This window comes from Macaca mulatta, chromosome 3, assembly GCF_049350105.2.
Source record: "Macaca mulatta isolate MMU2019108-1 chromosome 3, T2T-MMU8v2.0, whole genome shotgun sequence".
NCBI classification, from domain to species: Eukaryota; Metazoa; Chordata; class Mammalia; order Primates; family Cercopithecidae; genus Macaca; species Macaca mulatta.
This window is the reverse complement of record NC_133408.1, coordinates 59,250,462-59,265,504: the sequence shown is the minus strand read 5'-3', so window position 1 is coordinate 59,265,504 and position 15,043 is coordinate 59,250,462. Positions and strand designations below refer to the sequence as shown.

The following is a 15,043-nucleotide window of genomic DNA, read 5'->3' as shown; positions in this document are numbered from 1 at the left end:
CCACTGCACTCCAGCCTGGGCGACAGAGCGAGACTCCATCTCAAAAAACAAAACAAAACAAAACAAAACAAAAAAACTTGTATTTCTTTTCTTTCCTTTTTAGAGACAGGGTCTTGCTCTGTCGCCCAGGCTGCAGTACAGTGACATGATCATGGTTCACTGCAGCCTCAGACTCCTGGGCTTAAGCAATCCTCAGTCTCCCAAGTAGCTGGGACTACAGACGTGTGCCACCATGCCCAGCTAATTTTTTTATTTTTTATCATAGAGATGGGATCTTGCTAGGTTTCTCAGACTAGACTCAAACTCCTGCCTCAGCCTCCCAAAGTGCTGGGATTACAGGCAGGTATGACCACCTCTGCCCAGCCACTTATTTTTTAAATAATAGCTTTATTAAAATATGATTCACATACTCTTCCATTTATTTATTTATTGAAATCTGCAATTCAGTAGGTTTTAGAGTATTCCCAGAGCTGTGCATCGATCACCACAGTCACTTTTAGAACCTTTCATTACCCTATAGAGAAATCTGTACCCCTTAGCCAGTACCTCCTACTCCCCCCACCTGCCTTGGCCCCCAGCCTTAGGCAACCATTGATTCATTTTTTGTCGCTGTAGAATTTCCTAATCTGGACAAATAGAATTGTACAATATGTGATCTTTTGTGGCTTTTTTCCCTCTTAGCAGTGTTTTCAAAGTTCCTTTATGTCATAGTGTGTATCAATATTTCATTCCTTCTATGACTGAATAATACTCCGTGGTAGAGACACACTGCATTTTGTTTATCTGTTCATCAGTTGGTGGACATTTGGGTTGTTTCCGTGTATTAGCCATTATGAATAATGGTGCTGTGAAGATTGCTGTACAAGTTTTTGTGTGGACATATATTTTTATTTCTCTGGGATATATGCCTAGGAGTGAAATTGTGGTATTATATGATGACTGTATATTTAGCCTTTTGAGGAACTGACAGTTTGTTTTCTAAAGTGGCTACACCAGTTGGGTGCAATGGCTCACACCCGTAGTCCCAGCTACTCAGGAGGCTCAGCTGGGAGGATTACTTGAGCCCACAAGTTCAAGATCAGCCTGGGCAAGATAGTGAGACCTTATCTTGATTTTTTAAAAAAATCCAATTAAAATGACACGAAAAGAAATACCCAAAGTGGTTACATGATTTTATGTTCCCACCAGTAATGTATGTGAGTTCCAGTTCCTCCACATCTTCACTGACATTTTTGTTTTTTTCTAGACAGGGGCTTGTTCTGTCTCTCTGGCTGCAGCACAGTGATGCCATCACAGTTCACTGCAACCTTGATCTCCCAGGCACAAGTGATTTTCTCATCTCAGCCTTCTGAGTAGCTGAAAATTACAGGTGCATGCCACCATGCTTGGCTAATTTTTATATGTTTTTGTAGTGATGGAGTTTTACCATGTTGCTCAGGCTGGTCTCTTACTCCTGGCCTCAAGTGATCTGCCCACCTCAGCCTCCCAAAGTTCTGGAATTACAGGCTGAGCTACCATGCCCGGCCTTCACCAACATTTGTTATTATCTGTTTTTTTTTTTCTTTATCTCTTAAAGCCATATAAGAACAAGTGTCTTCAATTATACTGAAAAAAATATATAAACCCAGGGCATTGGGAGGCTGAGACAGGAAGATCTCTTGATGCCAGGAGGTTTTTTGTTTGTTTGTTTGTTTGTATTTGTTTGTTTTGAGACAGAGTCTCACTTTGTCACTCAGGGTAGAGTGCATGCAGTGGCACGATCTTGGCTCACTGCAACCTCCGCCTCCTGGGTTCAAGTGATTCTCCTGCCTCAGCCTCCTGAGTACCTAGGATTACAGGCACATGCCACTACTGCCTGGCCAATTTTTGTATTTTTAGTAGAGACGGGGTTTCGCCGTGTTGGCCAGGCTGATCTTGAACTCCTGACCTCAGGTGATTTGCCTGCCTTGGCCTCCCAAAGTGCTGGGATTGCAGGCATGAGCCACTGCGCCTGGCCTGATGCCAGGAGTTTTAGACCAGCCTGGGCAACCTAGCAAGACCTCATCTCTACAGAATATTTAAAAATTAGCCAGATGTGGCAGTGGCTGCCTATAGTCTCTCTCTCTCTTTTTTTTTTTGTCACTTTTTGAGACATCGTCTGGCTCTGTCACCCAGGCTGGAGTGCAGTGGTGCCCATTATGGAACAGTGCATTATGGAGTGCAGTGGTAAGCCATTATGGCTCACTGAAGCCTGAAACTCCTGGGATCAAGTGATCAACCCTCCTACCTCATTCTACCAAGTAGTGGGGACTACAGGTGCATGCCACCCGGGTCTTGCTGTGTTGTCCAGGCTGGTCTTGAGCTCCTGGCCTCAAGCGATCCTCTCACCGTGGCCTCCCAAAGTGCAAGGATTACATGTATGAGCCACCATGCCTGGCCCCTACCCTGCCTAATGAGAACCAAAAGAAGGATCCAAATTCTCCTTAACTCAACTCGAGCCATTTCCCAATTGCTTCATCAGCAAGGAGCTGGTTATTGGGCTGTCAGGCCTCCCAAGCCACACAGAAATGAGGTGAGGGAGTTTTCCTGCTGCTCCACTCTGTGAGGAGTTGGAGGATGACGTTTACTCGTTTGCAGAGAGAGATGCCTTGTAGGCACCTTAGGATGGAGGGGACCCTAATTCCAATGTCCTTTTTTTCTTTAGAAGCAGGACCTTGCTCTGTCACTCAGGATGGAGTTCAGTTGTCCTATCATGGCTCATTGTAGCCTCAAACTCCCAGTCTCAAGTGACCCTCCCACTTCATCCTTCCCAGTAGCTGGGACTACAGGTAAGCACCATTTTGGGGTTTTTTGTAGAGATGAGGCCTCACTATGTTGTCAGGGCTGGCCTTGAACTCCTGGACTCAAGGGATTTTCCTGTCTTGGCCTCCCAAAGTATTGGTAATACAGGCATGAGCCATTGTGCCCACTATCTCTGGTTCTTAACCTTCTGCCTCCCTTTTCCACATTTAAGGAACACTTGTAATTACATGGGCTCACCCAGATACTGCCAGATAATCTTGTTTTAAGGTCAGCTGATTAGCAACATTAATTCCATCTGCACTCTTAATTCCCCTTCCTATGTATTTGTGCAGTGTAACATAGGACATGAGCTATTGCTGGGGGGTGGGAGGGCTGTCGTTACCTTGGCCACCACAGTGACTATTTTGTGCCAGGTACTGAGCTAAGCACTGGTGAATTAAACATGAATAACACATACTCCCTAATCTCCATTCATATATGGGAGGAGCACCTCACCTCCCATACTCCTGAGAATCTGGGGAGTCAAGGAAGGCTTCCAGGAGGAGATGATGCCAAAGCAGAGAAGTGACAGAGGAGCCGAAGCTACCCAGGAAGAGAGTAGAGGTTTAAGGGGAAGCGTATTCTAAGCAGAGGGCATCACCCACTTCAGAGCCTCCCAGAGGAGTGAGAGTGGGCATTCAGGGGGCAGATGTGGCTCAGTTGGACTCCACAGCAGGTAAAATGGAGAGGGGCAAGAGCAGTGAGTCTGCCTTGGAATGCAGGGCAGAGCAGGGGCTGTTAAGGAGTTTGGACTTAATCCCTGAGGCAAGGAGGAGTGATGTAAATGGGGGAAGAGTAACATAATGAGATTCATGGATTAGAGATGTGGTCCAGGCTGCTGTGTAGAGAAGGCATCAGGGAAAGCAGATGGCTCAGTGGGTGTACTGGAGACCTGAAGCAGGGGAAACACTGAGTTTAGGGAAAGTTTTTTAAAATATAAGAAGTTTGATTAGTTTAAATGATGGTGGGAAGGAGCTAAAAGCGGGGGATAGGTTAATGATACGGGGAAGTGGGAGGAAGAACTGACAAGTGAGGTTCCAGAGAAGGCAGGAGAAGAGGAGATTCCCGTAGGGGGATTAGCACTTTCTTTTCTTTTTTTTTTTCTTTCTAAGGCAGGGTCTCACTATTGCCCAGGAGTGCAATGGCATGATCTTGGCTCACTGTAGCCTAGACTTCCCAGGCTCAAGGGGTCCTCCCACCCCAGACTCCAAGTAGCTGGAACTACAGGTGTGCACCACGACCACACCTGGCTAATTTTTTTCTTTTTTTGGTAGACACAGGGTCTCACTATGTTGCACAGGCTGGTCTCCAACTCCTGGCCTCAAGCGATCCTCTTGCCTAGGCTTCCCAAATTGCTGGGATTACAGGCTTGAGCCACTATGCCTGGCCTCTGCTAGTTCTATATTTACTTTGTGTTTACTTTGTGCTAGAGTGTCCCTCATTATGCTGATCCTCTGTTAAAATTAATACCTTTTTTTTTTTTTTTTTTTTTTTTTTTGAGATTCAGTTTTGCTCTTGTTGCCCAGGCTGGAGTGCGATGGCACCATCTCGGCTCACCGCAACCTCCGCCTCCGAGGTTCAAGCAATTCTCCTGCCTCAGCCTCCCAAGTAGCTGGAATCACAGGCATGCTCCACCACACCCAGCTAATTTTGTATTTTTCGTAGAAACGGGGTTTCTCCATGTTGGTCAAGTCTCTAACTCCTGACCTCAGGTGATCTGCCTGCCTCGGCCTCCCAAAGTCGTGGGATTATAGGTGTGAGCCACTGCGCCCAGCCAAAATTTAATACTTTTTATATTAAATTTACATACATATTTTTTCTTTTATTTTTTGATACCGGATTTTACTCCGTCGCCCAGGCTGGAGTGGCACAATCTCTGCTCACTTCAACCTTCACTTGCCAGGCTAAAGCAATTCTTCTGCCTCAGCCTCCCAAGTAGCTGGGATTACAGGTATGTACCACCACACCCGCCTAATTTTTGTGTTTTTTGTAGAGACAGAGTTTCGTCCTGTTTCCCAGTTTGGTCTCAAACTCCTAAGCTCAAAGCGATCCACCCACCTTGGCCTCCCAAAGTGCTAGGATTACAGGTTTGAGCCACCGTGCCCATTCTAGTTTAAACTTTTGAGTGGTTTATGTCTCCTGATTGGACTCCTACAAATACAGAATTGATGCTAGGAAGGATACCAGGAGATAGACCCACACAGATGGGATTTGGGCATGGGTTTGGTTATCCACGGAGCAGTGCTGAGCTCCTTGCCAGTGGGACATGGGATGCTGGTGATTTCCAGGAACTGACCTCACAATGACTCAAGCTACCACTTACTGTTGATTGTGATGAAATGCCACCTGAGGCATATGCCGTGTGAGCTTAGGGGTGCTACATTTGACCATGATGGCAGTAAAGATGACTCTGAAGAATGGCATGGGATGGATCCCTTTGAATGCACTCAAGCAGGGGTCTCCAACCACAGGGCTACAGAGCCAGAGGTGAGCAGCAAGTGAGTGAGGGGAAACTTCATCTGTATTTATAGCCCCTCCCATCACTCACATGACCACCTGAGCTCCATGTCCTGTCAGATCAGTAGGAGCATTAGATTCTCATAGAAGCACGAACCCTGTTGTGCACTTTGCATGTGAGGGATCTAGGTTGCACACTCTTTATGAGAATCTAATGGCTGATGATCTGTCACTGTCTCCCGTCACCACACATGAACAGTCTTGATGCAGGAAAACAAGCTCAGAGATGCCACTGATTCTATGTTATAGTGAGTTGTATAATTATTTCATTATATATTACAATGTAATAATAATAGAAATAAAGTGCACAATATATGTAATACACTTGAATCATCCTGAAATAATTCCCTCCACCCCCAGTCTGTGGAAAAATTGTCTTCCATAAATTCACTCTGTTTTTTTGGTAGAGACAGGGTCTTAATATGTTGCCCAGGCTGATCTCAAACTGCTTGACTCAAGTAATATACCCCTCTCAGCCTCCCAAAATGCTGAGATTATAGGCATAAGCCACCATGCTCAACCAAGACTGAGTTTCTTAAACCAAATAAAGATTAAGTGAGATTACTTGAGACCAGGAGTTTGAGACTGCAGTGAGCCCTGATTGTACCACTGCACTCCAGCCTAGGTGACAGAATGAGACTGTCTCAAAAAATAAAATAAAATAAAGTACAATCAAATATAAATTAACCCTTTATAACATTCCTAGTAACTTTTCCTCCTAAGTGTTCCCCACAAGCCTTTGAATTTTGTTAAAATTTCACGTACCATTTAAAACATTTAAGAACTTATGTCTGTCTGTGTCATCCCTCTTTTTCAAAAGAATGTCTTTTTGTCACTTCTAGCTGGATCTACCATGAAAGACTTCAGAATCCAGGAAGAGAGACTGACTGGGCAACATGTTATTCAGGTACAAAAAGACTTGGACTATGACTCAGAAATGATCAAATAACAGTGCATGCATCAAGTGCAATGGGAAGCTCTTCTGGAGGGTGACAGAAGCTTCCAATTAAGGTGACATTGAAGCCGGGTCCTGAAAGATGAGGAAGAGTTGTATGAGAGTGGAGAGGGAAGGGGGAGGTGGAGGGATGGGGAATGGGCTGGGATGGGATGGAGGGAGCTGCCCAGGCAGGGAAACCAACACTGTAAAGACCTGGACAATGAAGACGGCACATTTTGTTCAGGGAATGGTGAATTAAGTATGATGGGAATGCTTTGGAGAGACAGTAATTTGCTTGTATGGAATTTTGCCTGAGAGAACTCATTACAATTTCTTTCTTTTTTTTTTTTTTGGGACAGAGTCTCGCTCTGTCGCCCAGGCTGGAGCGCAGTGGCACGATCTCGGCTGCACTGCAAGCTCCACCTCCCGGGTTCACGCCATTTTCCTGCCTCAGCCTCCTGAGTAGCTGGGACTACAGGTGCCCGCCACCGCGCCCGGCTAATTTTTGTATATTTAGTAGAGACGGGGTTTCACTGTGGTCTCGATCTCCTGACCTTGTGATCCGCCCACCTCGGCCTCCCAAAGTGCTGGGATTACAGGCGTGAGCCACCGCGCCCAGCCCTCATTACAATTTCTAATTTGTTGATGTTATCATGCATCACTGTCCTTGTCAGATAGTTTGGAATAGGTATAATGATCACACTAACACCAAGCATAGTATTTCATTAGTTCTCATAAAATCACAGGCAGGTGCCACAGTTATCCCCATTTTATGAATGAAGTGATGAAGACTTAGGGATAATGAGTGATTTGCCCAAGCTCGCCTGGATATTAAGACTGAGTCAAATGTCGAGTCTGGTCTGACTTTAATGCTTGCTTTGTTCATGAGCACCACGTGTTGCCTCTCCTATGCAGTTAAGCAGGTAGACAGGTGAAAGAAAAGCCTGTGTTTGTCTCTCCTCACACACTTCTGACTGAATGTGTGTGTGGAGTTTCTACACCAAATTCTCCAATGCTCTGGATATTAACAGGGTATCCCACAATTTTATTCTGACACTACCTGGAGTTGGCACAGACCCCACAGATGAGGGGCTCAGTCCCACGAGACCACCCTCATTTCAGATGCCAGTGGAAAGTCCTAGGTTGTCATCTGTACTTTTGACCAATCTGTTATAAATCAGGGGTTCCCATGACCGCCTTCTTGGGTTTAATAATTTGCTAGAACAGTTTACAGAACTCAGAAAAACAGTTTATTGTTTTCTGAGAGACAGGGTCTCATTTTATCGCCCAGGCTGGTGTGCAGTGGTGCAGTCATAGCTCACTGCAGCCTCGACTGCCTGGGCTCAAGTGGTCCTCCCACCTCAGCCTCCCTATTAGCTGAGACTACACGTCTGCACCACTACATCTGGCTAATTACTTTCTTTTATTTTTCGTAGAAATGGGGTCTTGTTATGTTGCCCAGTCTGGCCACAAATTCCTGGGCTCAAGCGATCCTCCCACCTCAGCCTCTTAAAGTGCTGGGATTACAGATGTGAGCCACCACATCGGGCCAGTTCATTTCCTATTACTGGTTCATTGTAAAGGATACATCTCAGAAACAGCCAGTGAAAGAGATGTACATGCTGGATGTGGTGGCTTATGCCTGTAATCCCAGCACTTTGGGAGGCTGAGGTGGGAAGATCACTTAACCTCAGGAGTTTGAGACCACCCTGGGCAATATGATGAAAACCTGTCTCTACAAAAAAAAAAAAAAAAAATAGCCAGGTGTGGTGGTGTGCACCTATAGTTCCAGCTACAGGGAAGCTGAGGTGAGAGGATGCCTTGAGCTGGGGACTGGGGAGGCTTAGGTTGTAGTGAGCTGAGATTGTGCCACTGCACTCTAGCCTGGACAAAAGAGCCAGACCCTCTCAAAAAAAAGAAAAGAAAGATGTCCAGGGCAAGGTAAGTTTGGAGGGGCACAGAGCTCCCATGCACTCCGTTGAACATGCTACCCTCCCAGCATCTCCTGTGTTCAGCAACCCTGGAAGCTCTGCAGTCCTGTTGTTCAGGGTGTTTATGGAGGCTTTATTATGCAAGCATGATTGATAAAATCCTTGGCCATTGGTGATTAAGTCGATCTCCAGCCCCACTTGCCTCCTGGAGTTAAGCGGGTGAGGCTGAAAGTTCCAAGCCTCTAATCATCTGGTTGCATCCTCTGGCAGTCAGCCCTCCTCCTGAAGAGATCTAGGAGCTTGCAGCCACCCATTCATCTCGACAACATCCCCAAATGCATTCTTATCATGCTGGAGATCCCAGAGTTCTTAGAGGCTCTTGTGTTAGAAACCTGGGACCAAGACCAAATATTACAACAAAAGATGCTCCTATCACCTCTATCACTGAGGTCTTTATAAAAGCTTTAGAAGCTCTGTACCAGGAACCAGGGACAGAGACCAAATATATTTTTCTTTTCTTTTCTTTTTTTGAGACAGAATCTCCCCGTGTCATCCAGGCTGGAGTGCAGTGATGTGATCATAGCTCACTATAGCTTTGACCTCCTGAGCTCAAGGGATCCTCCCACTTCAGCTTCCCAAGTAGCTGGGACTACACATGCATGTCACCCATGCCCAGCTCATTTTTTTAGAGATGAAATTTAGTTATGTCGCCCAGGCTGATCTGAAACTCCTGGGCTAAAGTGATCGTCTCACCTCAGCTTCTTAAGTAGCTGGGACTACAGGCACACACCACATCCAGCTAACATTTGTTTTCATTTTTTTCTAGAGGTGGGGTCCCACTATGTTGTTTAGGCTAGTTTCAAACTTTGGGCCTCAGGTGTTCCTCCTGCCTTGACCTCCCAGAGTGTTAGTATTATGGGTGAGAGCCACCATGCCCAGCAATCACAAGGGTCTTTATAAAAGAAAGAGGGGCCGGGCGCAGTGGCTCAAGCCTGTAATCCCAGCACTTTGGGAGGCCAAGACGGGCGGATCACGAGGTCAGGAGATCAAGACCATCCTGGCTAACACGGTGAAACCCCATCTCTACTGAAAAATACAAAAAACTAGCCGGGCGAGGTGGTGGGCGCCTTCCCAGCTGCTCGGTAGGCTGAGGCAGGAGAATGGCATAAATCCGGGAGGCAGAGCTTGCAGTGAGCTGAGATCCGGCCACTGCACTCCAGCCTGGGAGACAGAGCGAGACTCTGTCTCAAAAAAAAAAAAAAAAAAAAAAAAAAAAAATGAGGGTAGGAGAGTCAGAACTGGAGCAGGAGATGTGGTTGATGGAAGCAGAGGTCAGAGAGGGAGATTTGAAGATGCTTCACTTCTGACTTTGAAGATGGAGTCAGGGGCCATGATCCAAGGAATGGGGATGGCTTCTAGAAGCTGGAAAAGCCAAGGGTACACTTTAGAGCCTTCAAAAGGAATGTAGCCCTGCTGACACCTTGACTTTAGCCTTAATAAACCTAGTTTGGGCTTCTGGCCCCAGAATTGTAAGATGGTAGATTTGTAGTGTTTTAAGCCACTAAATTTAGGAAACTGCAAACTATGTTGCAACAGCAAGAAGAAATGAACATGAAACCAGGCATGGTGGCTCATGCTGGCAATCGCAGCACTTTAGGAATTTTAGGCAGGAAGATCACTTGAGACCAGGAATTCAAGACCAGCCTGTGCAACATAGTGAGACCTTGTGTCTACAAAAAATAAAAAAAATGGCCAGGCATGGTGGCTTATGCCTATAATCCCAGCACTTTGGAAGGCTGGATCACCTGAGGTCAGGCGTTTGAAACCAGCCTGGCCAACATTGTGAAACGCCATCTCTACTAAAAATACAAAACTTAGCCGGGCGTGGTGGCACGTGCCTGTAATCCCAGCTACTTGGGAGGTTGAGGCAGGAGGATTACTTGAATCTGGGAGGTGGAGGTTGCAGTGAGCCGGGATTGCACCATTGCACTTCAGCCTGGGCAAGAAGAGTGAAACTTCGTCTCAAAATAAAATAAAATTCTAAAAAAATTAATTAGGCATGATGGCATGCACTGTCTGTAGTCCCAGCTACTAGGGAGGCTGAGGTGGGAGGATCGCTTGAGCCTGGGAATTTGAGGTGGCAGTGAGCTGTGACTGTGCTACTGCACTCCAGCCTTGGTGACAGAGTGAGATCTTGACACAAAAAAAAAAAAAGAAGGAAGAGAGGTGGGGGGAGGGAGGGAGGTGAGGGGAGGGAAGGGAAGGAAAGAAAGAAGGAAGGAAGAAATTAGCATGGTGGGCATGAGGACAGATGGCAATGTTAAATAAAATGGTCAGGGGTGGCCTCCTAAGTGAAAATTAAGCCAAGATTTGAAGGAGGGGAAGGAGCTGGCCGAGGTGCTGAGGGAAGAGGATTGTAGGCAGAAACAACGGAATAAAGTGTCTGAGGTGTGTCTGAGGCTCTGGAAGGAGGTCAGTGGAGCAGAAGGAGAGAGGGAGAGAATTAGGGCAGGAGGCCAGGGAGTTGCTGGGCTGGGATCAGCACAGATCGTGTAAGCCCTGGGAGGTTATTGCTGGGGCTTTGGCTTTTACTCTGACTGAGATGGGAACTGTGGGAGGGTTCTGAGCAGAGAGGCGACATGATCTCTCTCCCGATTTAAAAGCATTCTCTGGCTGCTGAGTTGAGAAAGACTGTGGGAAGATTTGGGTAGAAGCATGGGGGCCAAGCTGCGGCAACATCCAGGCGGGGGATGATAGTGGTCCTGACCAGGGTCATAGTGGTGGTACGAGATGGTCAGAGGAGAGAAGCAGGGGAGGAGGCCAGGGGGTTGCTGGGTGGAGATCTTCAATACATGTTGAAGACACCACAGGATTTCCTGACAGACTGGATGTGGAGTGTGAGAGAAGGCAGAGGTCAAGGTTGAGATAGATTCTTACTGAATTATTAAGTAATTTTTAAAAACACTACTGCCTTTCTCAATCCTATCAAGTATTGGATGCTAGATTAAAGAAATATCTTCAGGCTCAGTACAGTGGCTCATGCCTGTAGTCACAGTTGTTTGGGAAGCAGAGATGGGAGTATCTTAAAAGGAATTCAAGACCAGCCTGGGCAACATAGCAAGACCTCCTCTCTACAAAAATATTTTTCTTTTTTTTTTTTTTTTTTTTGAGACGGAGTTTCACTCTTGTTGCCCAGGCTGGAGTGTGGTAGTGCGGTGGCACCGTCTCAGCTCACCGCAACCTCTGCCTCCTGGGTTCAAGCGATTCTCCTGCTGCCTCAGCCTTCCTGGGTAGCTGGGATTACAGGCATGCACCACCATGCCCGGCTAATTTGGTATTTTTAGTAGAGATGGGGTTTCTCCATGTTGGTCAGGCTGGTCTCGAACTGCCGACCTCAGGTGATCTGCCCACCTCGGCCTCCCAAGGTGCTAGGATTACAGGCGTGAGCCACCGCGCCTGGCCAAAAATATTTTTCAATATTTAATAAAATAAAATAAATGTAGCTAGGTATGGTGATGTGTACTTATAGTCCCAGCTACTCAGGAGGCTGAGGTGGGCAGATCTCTTGAGGTGTCAGGAGTTTGAGACCAGCTTGGGCAACATAGCAAGACCCTTCACTCTACAAAAAATTTAAAAAATAGCCAGGTATGGTGGCACTCAACTGTAGTACCAGCTACTGGGGAGCTGAGGCAGGAAGATGGCTTGAGCCCAGGAGGTCGAGGCTGCAGTGAGCTATAAGTGCACAACTGCATTCCAGTCTGGGTTTCAGAGCAGGAGCTGTCTCACAACACAAATAGAAATACAGATAAAATAATAAAATCTCAAGTCAGAGCCTTTTGGCTCTCCAGCCCTTGCAACCCTGGAGCCGTACAGTGGGGCTTGTGTCACTGGGAATGAGGAGACCCCTGCCCAGTGTCGTTGCCAGACTAATCAGTGTTTTAAAAAATATATTAATCGGGTTGGACATGGTGGCTCATGCCTGTAATCCCAGCACTTTGGGAGAGCCAGGTGAGTGGATCACCTGAGGTCAGGAGTTCGAGACCAGCCTGGCCAACATGATGAAACCCTGTCTCTACTAAAAAAAATACAAAACTTAGCCAGGCGTGGTGGGCACCTGTAATCCCAGCTACTCAGGAGGCTGAGGCAGGAGAATTGCTTGAACCTGGGGAATGGAGGTTACGGTGAGCTGAGATCACGCTACTTCACTCCAGCCTGGACGAAAGAATGAGACTCGGTCTCAAAAAACAAACAAAAAAAATTATATCAACATGTAATGGTTTTATTATTAATATGTAATAAATAATAAATTTATTATTTTTTTTTGAGACGGAGTCTCGCTCTGTCAGAAGGCTGGAGTGCAGTGGTGCAATCTCAGCTCACCACAACCTCTGCCTCCTGAGTTGAAGCGATTCTCTTGCCTCAGCCTCCCGAGTAGCTGGGATTACAGGTGTGTGCCACCATGCCCAGCTCATTTTTGTATTTTTAGTAGAGGTGGGGTTTCACCATGTTGGCCAGGATGATCTTGATCTCTTGACTTTGTGATCCGCCCACCTCAGCCTCCTAAAGTGCTAGGGTTACAGGAGTGAGCCACTGCGCCCCGCCAAATATTTTAAAAATTTTGTCTTGTATTACTTCTATCAACAGGTAATGGTTCTATTATTAATATGTAATGAATAATATTTTTAAAATTTTGTCTTATTTTCTAATTTTAATATAATTATTTATATAAAGAAAAAGTCTTAGAGATCTTCAACAAAGTTAAAAAATGTAGAGGGATGCTAGACCCAGAAAGATTAAGAACTTCTAGTTAGAAATATTCAGAATAGGCCGGGCGCGGTGGCTCAAGCCTGTAATCCCAGCACTTTGGGAGGCCGAGACGGGCGGATCACGAGGTCAGGAGATCAAGACCATCCTGGCTAACATGGTGAAACCCCGTCTCTACTAAAAAAATACAAAAAAACTAGCCAGGCGAGGTGGCGGGCGCCTGTAGTCCCAGCTACTCCGGAGGCTGAGGCAGGAGAATGGCGTAAACCCAGGAGGCAGAGCTTGCAGTGAGCTGAGATCTGGCCACTGCACTCCAGCCTGGGCGACAGAGGGAGACTCCGTCTCAAAAAAAAAAAAAAAAAAGAAATATTCAGAGTAAGCCACATACAACTTGCTACTTGATCTATTTTCTTTCTTTCTTTTTTGTTTTGGGAGATGGGGTCTCAGTCTGTCACCCAGGCTAGAGTACAGTGGTGCAATCACAGCTCACTGCAGCCTTGAACTCCTGGGCTAAGGCTCCTCCTGCCTCAGCCTCCTGAGTAGCTGGGACTGTAGGTATACATGATGATACCTGGCTAATTTTTAAATTGTTTTGTAGACATGGGGTCTCACTTTGTTGGCCAGGCTGGTGTCAAACTCCTGGCCTCGAGTGACCCTTCCACCCCTGCCTCCCATCCTAGAGGTATGAGCCACCACAACAAGCACTTGTTCAAATTTCTAAAAAAATAAGAAATTTCTATAGTAAGGCTGTGGGATGATGGCAGAAAGATCAAAGTAGAAAAACAGAAGAATAAGTTCAAATGACTTATTCACACATATTCTTTCGACAGCAAGAAGAACTTTTAGTAGATACATTTCTTCATTTCTTACAAACAAAAGGCAAATAAACAATGTTGTACAGGAACTTCAACACACACTGTACAATATTTCCACTTTGCTGACATCAGTTGTGGAAATTCTTCATGGTTTACTTAACTATCACTATCAGTAATTTGCTTCTCTGATCTTTTTTTTTTTTTTTTTGAGGTGGAGTCTCGCTCTGTCGCCCAGGCTGGAGTGCAGTGGCCGGATCTCACCTCACTGCAAGCTCCGCCTCCCAGGTTCACGCCATTCTCCTGCCTCAGCCTCCGGAGTAGCTGGGACTACAGGCGCCCGCCACCTCGCCCAGCTAGTTTTTTGTATTTTTTAATAGAGACGGAGTTTCACTGTGTTAGCCAGGATGGTCTCGATCTCCTGACCTCGTGATCCACCCGTCTCGGCCTCCCAAAGTGCTGGGATTACAGGCTTGAGCCACCGCGCACGGCCTCTCTCTGATCATTTTTATCAACTTCCTCATCTGTTAACTTCTCTCCAAGGTATGTCATATCATGACATACTGCTGCTGCATGAACATGGCCAGTGTCATTTTATTAAACATGTAGAATGCCTCCCTAATTTCTTTTTTTACCCTCTGTCTCTGTGTTTTGCATTTTTCTTACCTTTATTGTCAGAAACTCCAGAAAGTCAATCATACTAATTTATCACCATTTACTTCATTAATTTATACTTTGCTTATATGGAATTTTGCCCAATAGACCTCACTACAATTTCTAACCCATTTTTTGTTTTTTGTTTTGTTTTGTTTTGTTTCTGAGACAGGGTCTTGCTCCATTGTCCAGGCTGGAGTGTAGTGGTGCCATCACAGCTGACCGTAACCTCAACCTCACAGGCTCAAGCGATCCTCGCACCTCAGCCTCCCAAGTGGCTGAGACTATAGATGCTTGCTACTATGCCCAACTAATACTTGGACTTTTCCTATATGTGGGTTCCAGAGGGCTGAAAGTGAAACGTGAGTATGCATGGATTTTGGTATATGCAGAGATGGGGAGCTGGAACTAATCCTCTCTGTATACTGAGGGATGACTGTATATATTTTTACAATTATGCTGTAGGGCACATATTGTTCCATAACCTTGAAAATGATAATTTTAATGAAAATTATTTTTAATTGAGTGGAATAATAATAATAATAAAAGTAGCAGCTGGACAGGTGTGGTGGCTCACACCGGTAATCACAACACTTTGGGAGGCTGAG

The 15,043-nt window shown here is 45.9% G+C and overlaps 1 long non-coding RNA gene across 1 annotated transcript in view; it reads left to right on the top strand.

Moving 5' to 3' along the window:
• LOC106997378 (uncharacterized) overlaps positions 1 to 14,797 on the top strand; it is a 35,511-nt gene extending 20,714 nt beyond the window's left edge. The window contains exons 6-9 of the long non-coding RNA XR_013415255.1: positions 2,684 to 2,807; positions 6,180 to 6,244; positions 13,996 to 14,324; positions 14,608 to 14,797. This is a non-coding gene — a long non-coding RNA (uncharacterized LOC106997378). The remainder of the gene's footprint in view (positions 1 to 2,683; positions 2,808 to 6,179; positions 6,245 to 13,995; positions 14,325 to 14,607) is intronic.
• Positions 14,798 to 15,043: the final 246 nt, after the last annotated feature.